The sequence below is a fragment of the Rissa tridactyla genome, chromosome 9, assembly GCF_028500815.1.
Source record: "Rissa tridactyla isolate bRisTri1 chromosome 9, bRisTri1.patW.cur.20221130, whole genome shotgun sequence".
Classification (NCBI taxonomy): Eukaryota; Metazoa; Chordata; class Aves; order Charadriiformes; family Laridae; genus Rissa; species Rissa tridactyla.
The window spans coordinates 35416250-35429839 of record NC_071474.1 but is presented as its reverse complement, the minus strand read 5'-3'; the positions used below and the strand labels follow the sequence as shown (position 1 = coordinate 35429839).

The 13590-nt window shown below is 45.5% G+C and overlaps 1 protein-coding gene across 4 annotated transcripts in view; it reads left to right on the top strand.

Moving 5' to 3' along the window:
- PAK3 (p21 (RAC1) activated kinase 3) overlaps window positions 1–13590 on the top strand; it is an 85894-nt gene that overhangs the window by 16980 nt on the left and 55324 nt on the right. The gene's annotated exons all lie outside the window — the stretch shown is intronic.

The window sequence follows — 13590 nt, the reverse complement described above, 5'->3', positions numbered from 1 at the left end:
GAGCAGAAGAGAACAGCAGATTCCTGGTGCTTCCCCCTGTGCTCCTGCACATGGAGGCAGGACGGAAAAAGCCCTTCACCCTTCTGAGTTTTGAATTTGATTTAGATATTGAAGGCTGTATTTTTAAAAGATCTTAGCTCCCCTTGAGAACAGCAGGAATTACAGGGATGTCAATACCAGAATTAATCCTTTTTTTTGGAAGAAATCGGCCACTAAGTGATGTAGCCGAAGGGAATCAGAGGCCGCAAACATGCGGAGGGGATGTGGTCAGTGCATCTAGCACAAGAGTATTCAGTAAGTGATGTGATAGCTATAGGCAAATGTTTGAATGTCAAAATATCAAGGTAAACATAGCCGAGGGTTTGCACCTTTACAAGGACAAGACAACAGCGTGGCAGGTAAGGCTTAGTGCTGCAAACCACCTGATGGCACAGGGGTGGAGGGATGATAAAGCTGACTTTCCATAGAGCTTTATCTGAACTGGACTGTTCTGGATGGTGGATAACTAGCTAGTGCAGCAGTACACTAGGGCAAAAGATGATTTTGCTGTCATTGTCTTCAACTGGCAGTGATTGCTGTTCTCTGGAGTATAGGAGATGCTTTGTACAATTTCATTCGGAATATAGATTTGATATATTAGACGCTGTGTGTACAGGGGGCAGAACCTAGGAACTCCAGTTGTATTTCTTGGTTGGAGAGCTTACAACTGCTAGTGGAGAATGCTAGACAGCAAGAGGAGGAGTCTGGCTCTTGGGGTGTATATCAGGGACAGGTGGTGGCATGTTTGTTAATTGATCTCATTTTATATCCATAGATTTATTAGGGCGATTTGGAGTGGTAATTTAATCTCTGTGCATTGATTTCCTGATTTGTAAGCTCTTTGCAGACTGGTGCCTGTGTTCTGCCCAGCTCAGGTAAGCTCTGTTCAGCTTCTGATGCCGAGGGTGAGCTTTGTCTGGCACAGGCTGTGTGGTGTACAGTCTGCAGTGTCTGGCTTTAGTGCTTTTTCTCATTTAGGCTGAAAGGCTGAGACTTTTGGCAGTTGAAAGCCCAGGATTCTGGCCCTGGCTCTGCAGACAAGTGTGTGATTTGTCTAATAAGAATTCTCTGATCGCTCCAGAAGTGCTTTGAGATTATCAGAGTTAGGGTTGGGTGTCACTGAAATTTACCTATGTGGTGTCTAGGGGTTTAATTAATTGTAGCTGGTGAACAGCTTTGTAAACCTGAGATAAATGACTCTAGTCACAAATGTTATCATTCTCTATAAATATTTTCTAGATAATGGAAGAAAAATATTTTAAAACACAAAAAGTAATACAGGAACAAGATCTGTGAAGTGTTGCATTTCTTTAGGAGCTGTTGCAGGCTGAATTGAATCTGAAGACAATGAAATAGTTATAAACCATGGTGCGATGGCCCACATTTTCCAGGGGAGGCTCGTTCAAGTGTGCACACCATTCTGCGTCAGCCCGAATTAGACTCGCAGGTCGCAGGATGAAATGGAGAAGCAGGTACAGCACTGGTACAGCAGGACTTTCATGTTCATGGCACGCATGGAAAATGATACAGGGCTGCCCATTCTGAGCCATGGGCTTTGCCTTCACGCTTTCTTTCTTCCCAGGGTTTGTGCGTTTACTAGCTGGCATCTTGGCGTTTGGCCCCAGGGTGGCAGGAAGCCTGGTTTTCGGCATGCTGAGCCTTAGAGATGCCCTTGACTTCAGTGGAGGCAGAGGGAACTTAGTCCTTTGCAGGACTGGGCCAAGTGTGTCTGAGTCAGAGAAAGGGCAAACAGCCAGGGCATTTTCCTCACAAAGGCAAGGAAGCTGAATTCATTTAGTTCTTAAAGAAGCGTTCAGCTCCTCGGATTGGAAGGGCCCATAGAAACCTGATACAGCATTACTGGAGTCTATTCGGTGACTTCAGTGGGAATTGAATAAGACTCTAAATGTGTTAAAGTCTTTGCACTTTTAGCTGTAATGATGATGCTGATAAGCAGAATGGAATTAAAGATAATAGAGGAAAGAGCTGTCTTCCCTGTACTGTTATCTGGTTTCTCTTGATAGAAATGTCTGCATCTAGATTGTTTCAGGTTTTGTTTTGTTTCCTCATGGTATCATACGCTCTTTAATAAATAATTTGTGGTTCTTTGTGACAATTTTCTTTACTCCTGAAGAGAGGAGATCCAGTTTCGCGTCCCTTCTGCCTTTGAGGTGTGTAGTTGCAAACAGCTTCTACCATCTCTCTCTTCTTAAGGTTTCCTCCTGTTTACAGTTGTGCCTTCACCTTGGGAAAAGTTTACTTAATGCAAGGTAAATATTTTCCTTCTCTGGTACACAAAGGTTTTATTGTCTTATTTTGTTTCTGATGACAAATAAGAGCTGCCTGAGCTGCAAGAAATGATTAATTTTGCGAAAGAACCTTCATCTCTTAAAAGTGGGAGGATGCTTTCATTCAGGTATAGAGACTAAACAAACAGGACAGGTGGTCACTGCCCTTTGGTAGAAGCTGCTCTTAGGTTTTCCTCTGAAATTTACCACAAGGAGGGAAAAAAACCCCGAACGCTTACACTAGTAGGTCTTTGGCTAGTTTTCCGCTGTAGCTTTCTCCTAGCCCAGATCTGCGTTTCTCACTGATGGGGCAGATCTCTGAGCTGCCAAGTGGTGCTATCAAAGATTGGGGTGCAAGCACATATTTTTTGTTGCTGTAACTTGTTTTACCCAGGACAGTGGTACTCTAATGAGAATGGTTGGCGATGGTGCATGTTATCAGCAGAAGTTCTGAGGACATTGCTGGCTGGTATATCATGACACATAGTCTTGCAAAGGGAAGTTAGTATTTTTTTCTTGTGATCTGACCTGTCAGGGAGCCAGTATTGAATTACTGTCTGCAGCACTCTGAAATTGCTTGGAGTCTCCCATTAGAGTTAGGTAATAATTTGGTGTGTTAATCTACTGTCTTCTCTTCCACTGAGGCACGCATGTTGCATTCTGTAAAGTTTCCATTTCTTTGTGTGTTTGCTGCCATTAGTGACCAACCAGGAAGTGCTATACACTGATGCTCTCTGAAGAACATGGGCAATTATCCTTTGGATGTACTCTATGGGGTTGTTTTTGTGGTCCTTTCTCCTGGCTTGTGACCCAAGTGACCCAGTGCTGGTGACTTGTAAGGTGTGGATGGAAACGACACATTCCAGGGAGCGTAGCTGGTGGCTCCTTTCCTGTCTGAGCAAATGTACTGTGTGACCTGCTAGGCATTGGCTGGCAAATGGGATGGGACACTGGCTTTCCAAACTTGCTGTTGTTAGGTTTGCTTCTGAGGCATGTTGGTGTTGCTCAGAGCTGCCATGTAGGACTTTGGTACCTCAGGACAGGGCAGGGAAAAGCAGGCATCTGCCTAAGGCTGTAAATTAGGGAGGAGCCCACACAATCATGCTAGTAGCAGAACAACTTCTTGTACACCAGCTTCTTTGAGTGGCTCAAGAGATAAGGATTGATCCAGGTCTCTAGCTCAGTAGCAGGCTGCCGGGGCTGTGCTACCTGTGTTCCCAGCTCCTGGCCGTGACTGCCTCCAGCCTTGCCCTGCTTAGTGGAGACAGCAGGCTGATGAGCAGCCCTTCCAGCTGGGGTGGGACCGTCTGGCCAGGCTCCCTGAGGTGACCCTGACCCCACCCTCTGCTGTGGAGGACCCCTGAGCTCTAGGGTGAAGGTTCTTGGTCCCTTAGCTCTGCCTGTCACCGCAGTGCGTGCTGATGGCCTCGGATGTTCTCAGACTTCAGAGTCTGCAGAGCTTCTCCAGTCAGTACACTGCAAGGTGCTCATCGTGTCTTCTGCTCTGAAGAATTTCTTTAAAGGCCTCATGGGTAAATGCAGGGCCAGGAATTAACCTCACTAGGAATAGGCTCACTCAGTGATGATTCTTAGATCATGGTTAGTCTTTGTGACCTGTTAGTTAGTGTGGCTTTTAATTAGTTTTGTGTATTCTGTGTTCTTTTTCTGCTCTAGTTTTTTAAACAAAGCTTGTTGTCTTCTAAGGCCTTCTAGGGACATAAGTTTCTAAGAAAATAATAATATTTCTTTATGAAACATGTTTATCATTTCATGTTTGCATGGCCCTGCAGCCAAGCAGTGGATGGTTCTGTCTGTCAGCTTTTGTTAAGCTAAAGTGATAATGCCTCTGGTTCTGTAAGGTTTTCTTATCAACAGCTTGTATTTGCCCACTGACCTCAGAACATTTTTTTTATTCTACGTTTTCAACACTTGGTGGCATTTCTCCAGTTTAAGATTGTGTCTTATCATTGCAGCTGGCTCTACAGTCCAGCTGGAACCAAACTGGTCTTTGATTTAATGGCACAGCAGCAAACATAGCTGTAGAATGGCTGGCAGCTTCTTTTGCAGAGCCTGACTGTTGAGAGTCTGTTCGTCTGCTCAGGTGGTACTGCAGAGATCCTTCTTTTCACAGGGGCGTCCTCAGTCACTGCATTCACTCTTGTTATTTACATCCTGGATAAACTGCATCATAAAGGTATTCTGTTTCCTGTATGTGTTTATCCCATTGCTCTGAGCTGATAATTTTAATTTTGTCTATATTTCTGTACTGTGCTCTGGACCACAAAGCCTACATTTCCTGGCAGTCTGTCTCTCCATGCTTCCTGGGTTCCTTTAACGACATTCTTGGTGCAAATGCTCTCGCTCTTTGGGCCTGTCACTCTCTTTCACGCTTGCTGGATAGTTCGGATGTCCGTGCTGTTTGGAGTCATTTTTCTAGAGCTAGCTCAGGAGCCTCGCAGTCTCCCCTGTAAAGCAAACAATGTGTATCTCAGGCTGTTGCCTGTTTCACTAGGGGACCTCTACTTTCTCTAGAGTTACACATAGACATGGTGACGCACAGCTCTGCCACCAAAGCATTTATTCTTTTCTCTGCTTCATGATTTTGCCTAAACAATAGAGCCTTTAGACAGGTTCATTTTGTCTGAGATCAGACAATATATCAGCTGTTCTGGGTTTTTCTTTTTTAGACACTGTCCTTGGCAACAGTGTCTTGCTCATTTCTTGTAGTTTTCTGCCACTTAGAAAATCATTTCACCTGCATTTTTCTTTTCCTCCTCAAGGACGGATCAGTGTACAGGCTCTGTTCTTGATCCTATTGACTTCTTTTTTCCTAGCAATCCAGCATTTCCAGAGGTTTGATATCTGCCCCAGTACTGCCTGGGTTTTTTCAGTTCCTAGGAGGTATTTTGTGGGCCTCTTACTCTCTCTTCTTCACTTGCTATCAGGGTTGTTGACACTGTATTGCAGGTACTCTGTGCTGAGTAACAACACGATTGCTGTCAGGTTTCTGAAACTAAACTGGCTCTTTATTAGGTTCTTTAAAGTCTGATAGATCTGGCAAAATAGAAACAGCCTCCCATGTACATTAACAGCAAGGGAGAGAGCCGAGTTTCTCACAGAGCAAGAGCAGAGACACAAAGACAGCAAGTAACATGTCTGAGGTCGTTTATGAAGTCTGTGGCAGGTGTCCCATGCTTGTACCCTCAGCACGTGACTCTGTCTCTCAGTATATCCTGCAAGGAAACAAAACAACAAGCAGAGCCCTGCTCCTGTCCCCTGCTGAAGACCAGCTCCAGGCACTGGTTTGTACCAAGACAGAGCTACAGGTACTGTGAGCCCAGAGGCTGGCAGTGTGCTGCCGGTTCCCTCGTGTCCCACCATCTTCCCATAGCTTCCACTGTTCCTCCTGGGATAGGGCCTGGGAAGAAATGCACCTATGTTGCTCACTGTGGACATGGGTATCTTGTAGCCAGGTACCTATTTGAGGTGGCAGTTGCTGCTATCTGAGCCAAGGAGCAGCAGTTTGCTGCTGCTGTGTACACATGGAAACGCTCTTTACGGTTTCACGTCAGCCGGAGTTTGTCAGTACCTGGAGCGAGGCATGGGCCCGTTGAAGGCAGCCAGAGGGAATTGCAAGATTCTGCAGCTCTATGCAAAGCAAGCACGGAGACATCCCATCTTCTGTCCGCTCTCCAAGTTGGCTGGTCGTGAGCGGTCTCTAGCTGGGTACTGTGCCTGTATGCGGTGTGTTTGCTCAGGCACGGTGCTGTGTCAGTGCAGCCGGATCTGCCTCCTCGCTGGCATCTCGGTGCCCTCGCACGGGCTCTGCAGGCTGTGTGCCCAGTGCCCACCTGTGGATGTACGCCTGGGGAGAGCAGTGCACCTCCGAACCCTTGGCCCTTCTTTGTAACGACTGGAGCATAAAGACCGGCAGAGGAGTGGTTAAGATTTTCTTGGACTACTTCTGTCCTTGCATACTGCTTCTCTGTTGTCCTCCCCAGTTCTCGGTCTGCTTTGCTTTTTATAGAATTTGTAACAATGCAGCTGTCATTTTGTGCCTCAAAATCCTCAATTAATATACTTCAGTTTTCTTTTAAGGCCTGAAGTTGTTGTAAATAGAAAGTAGGGGGTGTCAAACAGTAGTAGGCTTCAGCCAGCAGCAGGGTAAATGTTGATGAGCTGTTTTAAGAACAAGTTTCTTTGCAAAGCTTTTATGCCATAGATTTGATGTATGCCTGGCACAAGGAATCTATTTTGGGTCCTGTTGTTGCCCTCTTTCCTCTTCCCTTGCTTTTTTGTTTGTTTACTTGTTTGTGTGCTTTTTGATGGTTCCTTATTTTTGGTGCTTTCTTTGACCTAATACAAGATTGCATTACTGTTGTCTGCTGCTCTGGGAGTTTGTACTTTTGTAGGGATTTGCATTCGGACCTCAGGCTGCTTTAGAAACACCTACTGAGCAATGGAGGTGCTTCATTTTTAAAGGCTCTGCATGTTCTGGACAGAGACCTTCAGAGATGGGGGTACCCTGATGTTTTGGGAACAGACATGGCTTGTCTCTCATGTGCTTATATCAAAAAAATTGTATCTTTTTGTATCAGTGACTTGCAAATGTGCTCCCAGGTTCTTCAGACAAGGCATCTGTGGTTGTATGGAGAAGCTAAGTGGTTAGTGAAAATTTGCAGGAAACACGAATGAAACCCGGAAGTGTGAGAAACCTACCAGTTGCTCCAGCAAGGATTTGTAGCATGAACACATTCCAAAACTGGAATGGTCTCTGCTGGCTCAAGCACTCGCCCTTACAGTGGCTGTGGCTGGGTTGTCGCCCCACCTTTTGGAGGGGTTGTTTTGTCCTGCGCTGGGCCCAGTGTTTTTAGCCATGGTGGTCGCAGGCTCTGTGCGGGAGGCTATGGACAAATGCAGAGAAATTATGAGGAGTTACCCCTTTATCTTTTTGTTTAGATGGTAAGAGGATGGTGAACTGTTTTCCTGTTTTAATGTGGAGTCAGGCAAGGAGGAGTAGTAGAGCACTACTCAGGAGAAGAAGATTATTTTTTTAAGCAATGAGGTGTTAATTGCTAAATCACTGTTTTAGCTCTTTAAAAATACCAGACCATTTTGGTAGCTGAGAAAACAGATTTAGTGTGTGGATCTTGTTTTGCTTTCTGCATATAGGTGTCATTTCTCCCCTGACCTATTTAAGAATAGCATTTGTATGTTTGCTCTCCTCATCTTCACATCCTGCTCCTCTGAAGCCAGGGTCTAGCTGGCAACTGGAAATAAGTGCAGGCAGCAACTGCTCCATTTTCCCCTCTGACTGCCTCAGATCCATAATACCCCCAAGGTAGATATGCCATTACGCACGATAAGATCACTAACGTAGCAGGTGAATATTAGATATATGAAGTTAGTCAGCTGTAAATAAAAGGCCTGGCAAAGAATAAAAGGCAAAACGTTGTCCCTGAGGAAGTAAATGGGGATATGAATGCCTTCCTGCCCTAGTGCCCTAAAGAGATGATGCAGAATCTGGAACGCATCCACCTCCTGAGTGAAAGGCATGTGGCAGCCTGGGTTTCGCCCCTTTCCTTACCTGGAGGCAGGAGCTGTGTCTTTCCAAACATACCATAATGTCTTGGGAAGATCAGTACAGCAAATCTTCTCATGTGGCTTCAGTCTCTGCCTCTGCTTGTGGCATTTGGAGGCTTGAAGTCCATCCCATGCTCTCCTGATTAGAGATCTTTGTCTTCAGCCCCAGTAGCAGAGCCGGAGACATCCAGAGGACACCCTGTTCTTTATTTTTCCTTCTTGGAGTGGGGTTCACCTCCCAGCTCTGCCTGGCAATCCTGGGGTGGCCTTGAATTAAGTCTTTTAAATGTCGGATTCATCCTTCTCTTCTGTCACAGGGGTTCAGTGTTGTTTGCTACAGCAGGTTTCTCAGCTCTCAGACTAAGGATTGCAGAGGCAAAATGAGGTAAAAGGTGAGTGGGAGGTGCTAGAAAATGGCAACTGTCTATAATTTTCAACTACTGGCATTGTACTGCTGCTTCCTCATCTCTTGCCCAGTTGTGTGGTGGTAGTTGGCTTGGCCTGCGTGTGTCTAGTGGGGCACAGGCCAGTGCTTCAGCAGAGTGGCGTTGTGGTCAGCACAGTATACCTTCCCTCTTGCTGCCTTCCTGGAGAGCTGCGCATGGGTCTCTCAAGGCAAAACCAGCTCTGGGTCTGCCCGTGGGGGCCATTGCAGGGGAAAGGGCCATGGCCATTTCTTTGGGGAACATTGTTAGCGTGGGTTGGAATGGGGCTAGACTGAGGGCGTTCAACTGGTCATGTTTATCATGGCATGTCTTCTGTGAGTATGTCAAGCAGAGAATAAACTGTGAAAGAGCAGAGAAAGCACCAACACCTGCAGAGAATATGAGGAGAAGGGAAGCTGGTCCTTTTGTCTTTATTTCCTTTCTTCTTCCAATCCTTGTTTGATTTTTTTTTCCTTTTTGATGTAAGCAAAATGAAAAACAAGATGCTGAGTGGTTTATTAAAAGCAGTCTTAATGCACCAGCTGGAGTTCAGTAGGAGTGTAGGGTGTCCAAAAAATATGAAGTCAAGGACTTTTTTATGTATAGAATTTTTCATAGAATCATGGAATGGTTTAGGTTGGAAGGGACCTTAAAGATCATTTAGTTCCAACCTCCCTGCCATGGGAGGGACACCTCCCACTCGACCAGGCTGCTCAAAGTCCCATCCAGCCTGGTCATTTTTATTATGGAAGTCCAAGGAAGAAGAGACTTCCTTTGATATTGTTTACATGGTAAGAGAGAGAACAGTGATGAGGGCAAGCTTACATCTGCCAAACCCTGTGACTGGTGAATGCTCTGTCTATGTTGCTGGTTTTTAGCATGGGTATCGCTGAGAATCAGAACTCTGCTTGAGAGTGGCCAAATTCAAGCTCATGTGCTGGTGGTTTGTAGTGCTGTCAGCCTTTCCTCTGCGCAACAGAGCAGACTGTGTGAAACAGACCTCAGGTCTCTGCCTTGGGGTGCTCCAAGTCCATTTTAAGATGGAGCAAAGGGTGGGATTGCTGGTTAATGTGTGTTGCTCTGCTGAGAGCGTAGACACAGACCACTGTGTGGTCCTGTGCATGTAAATTGGAGACAAACCCTGCAGCCAAATGCATGCGCACTAGAGAGAGACAAGAAGTGAGGAAGGGAGGATAAAAGGTAGGGGAACATGGTAAAGAGACTCTCAAGCTGTCCAAGGCCAGTGTCAGAACTGGTATTTCAACCTGCACGTCCTGAAGCTGTGTCAACAGAAGCAAGCAGTGTCTTCCTGCCAGTATGAAGTGATGTGGTTCCAGAAATATTGGTATAAGGGAGCTTTGTATCTTTTTCTGCAGAAAGGGACACACGTAATGTGAAAATAAGAGACATTTGCATTGGTGCAATACCACAGCATGATTTTTCCTAGGGTATTTCTCAGGTGTAGGTGAAGCATGTGTGACAGTGGTACCTTACTAGCCGAGTGTACATTTACCTTTAACACATCTTCACCAGAGAAGATGAGAGAAGGGGTGAAATTCTTGTGCTGAATCGTAACAGTTGTGATCTTTGAACCCAATGATAGTGTGCTCCCCACCATATAAATGTGGGTATTGTTCAAACCCTATCAGATCAACGTTTCACGTGTCCAGGTCCCGTTTGCACTCTACCTGTTGCTGTAAGGAGCAAGCCCAGCTTTGCGTTCTCTGGATTGCTTTGGGGCCATGCCTTTTACCAGCTGAACTAATATAATCACAGCCCTTTGGTGAAGCCACTGCCGAAACACTGCTATGAGGCCTCCCAGCATCAACGCTCTTTTGTACCAGAAAAAGACGATGTCTCAAGAGCAGAGATCCTTTTGCTCTGTACTCAGGTTGACTGGCCAGCTAAGTGAGCCAACAGGTGTTGAACCTGCAAAAAATCCAGCAACATGGTTTACAGAGCCTTACTGCGGCCAAAAGTTTACTAGCTGTTAGTGGAGTTGGGGTCAGTGACTGGTCCATTTCAATTGTCAGTTACAAAGTATTTAAATCACTTTCTGGATACAAGAAGGAAAGGGCACTCAGGCTTTGTTGCTACACTCAAAGGACTCATTAAGCCACAGCAAGTGGGTTGCTTGTAACTGTCTCTTCAGATGTAGATCGCAGTAGGGGCTGGCTTCTCATACCTGATCTTGGACACTGCTTCAGGATTGACTTCAAGTCGCTAACTCAAGTTAGAACTCAAACAATTTGTCTTGGCTATTATAATCCAAGTAAAGGTAATGAATTTTTGATTGCTGGGGTTGCTATGTTGATGCCTCCAACAAGTAGCTTTTCTTGGTTTACATCTGACTCCTCGTAGAGAACAAAAGCGAACCTGAGGCTTAAGCTCTGAACTTGGAATAATGAAGTCCATATGGAGAATTATTTCAGTCTATCTACAATGGTTTAAATCCGCAGTTCATTTCACACAGACACTTTCATGTGTAGACAAGGGCAAAGGATGCAGTCCTGTGGAATGTGGGATATTTGATAGGCACAGTTGATTTTGATACGTCCTTTTCTGCTTTGTGGAGCCCTTCAGCTGTGTAAATAAAAAGCAAAAGAGGGAGCAGTAAGACTTTTGCATTTTCCTCTTGCATATGAATGCTTTTTATAGGTACTTTTTTATTATTTCTTATCAATCACAGAGAAGTGTTTCCCATTACATTAAAAGAAAAAAAAGGAAAAAAAAATACTGTGGCCCCACAGAGATAGTTCTGGAAGCTTCCACCTCATCTTGGTGTCCTTCACATTTTCCTCTTTTAGCTCCTTCTGGAGCATCCATTGCTCTGGCAATCTAAGCACGTCTCCAGATTCAATGGCTTAGAGAACAACCTTTTTGTTTTAAACCGTGATTCAAAAAACTATGATGAAAATCCCCATGTAGCTATCCGGGATTGGGTGGGGGTGGGTGGTGGTGCTGGTGGCTCTTCCCAAGGCAGCCAGGAGGGTGGAAGCTCTCCGTTTGCCCTCTCTGGGTGGCAGAAGTGTCCTAGTGACCCAGCTAGCTTTTCTGCATCATCAGGGTATGATGTATCCATACCTTAGTCATTTGAAGTTAAGTCACTTTTCCTATCAAAAATAGTTACCTAAAAATGTTTTTCTTAATGATTTAAAATCCATATACCATCGATGTTTTTAAAATAGCAATGACCAAGAGGCTGCCTGGTACAGGGTTACCACAGAGGCTTCCCTGGCAGCCAAGCTTTGGATGTGCACTTACTACCCGAACTCCCCCTTCCAGTGCTTCATGGGCTTGTTTCTGTTCCGTGACTGTGTGCGTCAGGTGGTTGTACAGCCACTTTGCAGGCCAGGCAGGCCATCTTCTGATGCTGTGATGCTGCGAGGTGCTCGCTTCATGTAACCCATAGGAGCATACTTCCCTTCCCTTGCTGTGCTGTTATGAGATTTAATTACTGAATGCCTGGACAAGGTTTCATGTGGAAAGCTGTTTCACTGCCCCACACCCTCTGTACACACACTTCTTCCCCTCCCAGGTCGTGTAACCATCCCAAAGCTCGAGTGGTTTAGTGAGCGGCCAGGATCCCAGCATGAGCGCAGTTTGAACAGATTGCTTTTGTTTTGATGTGATTAAAAAACATCCACAAAGAAAATTTGTTGGGCTAGGGGTGCGCTGTAGGGCTCAGCCCCGTCCCGGAGGGGTGGAGAGGGACTCTTACTCTCGCCGGTTTTTCTTTCACGGTGTCTCACAGCTATGATGAAGCCTCAGTGTCCTGTTCATGTTATCTCATATATTAAGCAGTGGTTAAGCACAGCCCTTGAATATACACCTAACTTTAAACATTGCTGGCTTGAGTGATGCAAAATAATCCCATGTTTTGCATTTTGGAACTGCAGGCTGAAGAGCTACGGCTCTGTACAGAGAGGGAAAAGGAAAGATGCTCTGTTAAAACCTGGGCAAGTCCCAACACTTGTTGCACTTGGAAAAGTGAAGCGATGTGAGGAGCCGTGAAGCTTTTGTAGTGGGAGTGGGTCCTGGGTACCGGGAGTCTGCACAGCAGCAGCAAGTTTCCACCGTGGGGGAAGAGGCGCTTAAAGCAGGTGGGCTGAAGTGTGTTAGGAGATGAGAGTCAGCTGTGTTTTGTAGAGTGTTGCCTGTGGTCGCATCGCAGTTTGCAGAGAAAGAGGCGAAAGAGTTGTGGAAAGAAATGTAGTTAGATAGGTAGACTAAGCATTTGAAGAGGAGAGATCCTTGAAGGCCATTTACCGGAAAATGCTGTCAAATGTAAATTAGGCAAAGGGGAAAAAAAATATGTTTGCAGGTTACTTTCATCAGTTGTGACAAGCTCCACTGCTTCAGTCCATTCCCAGCTCTTAGCAACTTAACTGGGTGACTCCTGAGGTCTGGACAAAGGACATACTAAACGTTTCTTCAAATTTAAATTAGTCAAACCCATTAAATTCACAGCTACTGCATTCACATCCCTTCTGTATTCATTTTTTTGATGCTATTGCTGCAAGCGCATGGTCAAGAGTGAATTTTAAACCAGTATTAATAAGTAAGTCACTTAGTAAAACTCTTAATGCTGCAATTCCCAACAGAAGCTTCTTTATCCCATGTCAGAAAACAAGCAGTTGTGACAGTCCTTGTGACCCGGGTAGTTTTGCTTGGATACAACCTGAATTCAAAATATCCCTTCCACACAGGGAGCGGCTTATGAGCAGCTAGTTCAGAGGCCAGAAGTTACTGGTAGCAAGTTTCAGAGGATAACTTCTGAGTAAATGAATGGGCTGGAGGAAATCGTAAGCTGCTTATAGGGTGTTTGCAAACAGAAACAGAGAGTACATTCATCAAAGAAATTACTCAGTTTGAATAATTTGTTCAGTTCAGAACATGTTTACCTGCCTGTGAGGGGAATGGGGAGGCTTAATTGGCAAACGTTTGTATTGTGCTTTGAGACAGTAGTATGAAAGTGAAGCGTTATTGTTATGGTTTCTAGGGTTATAATTCCTCCTGTAGTTTGTGTGAGTGCTGCCTTGTATAAAGAAGGCATGCAATGGTGGTTTTGCAACATGTGCGTGGGGGGGGGGGTGTCCCAGAAAGACGTCTTTCCTCCCAAAGGCACCCAGGCACCCTAGCTGCCTCTGCCCTGCCTGCAGACCCGGCCCCGCACACCCACCTCCCCGTCTGCAGGCACCCAGAGGTGGGAGCAGCCGGGCACAGACAGCCCCGGGGGCATTACAGACCCTGAG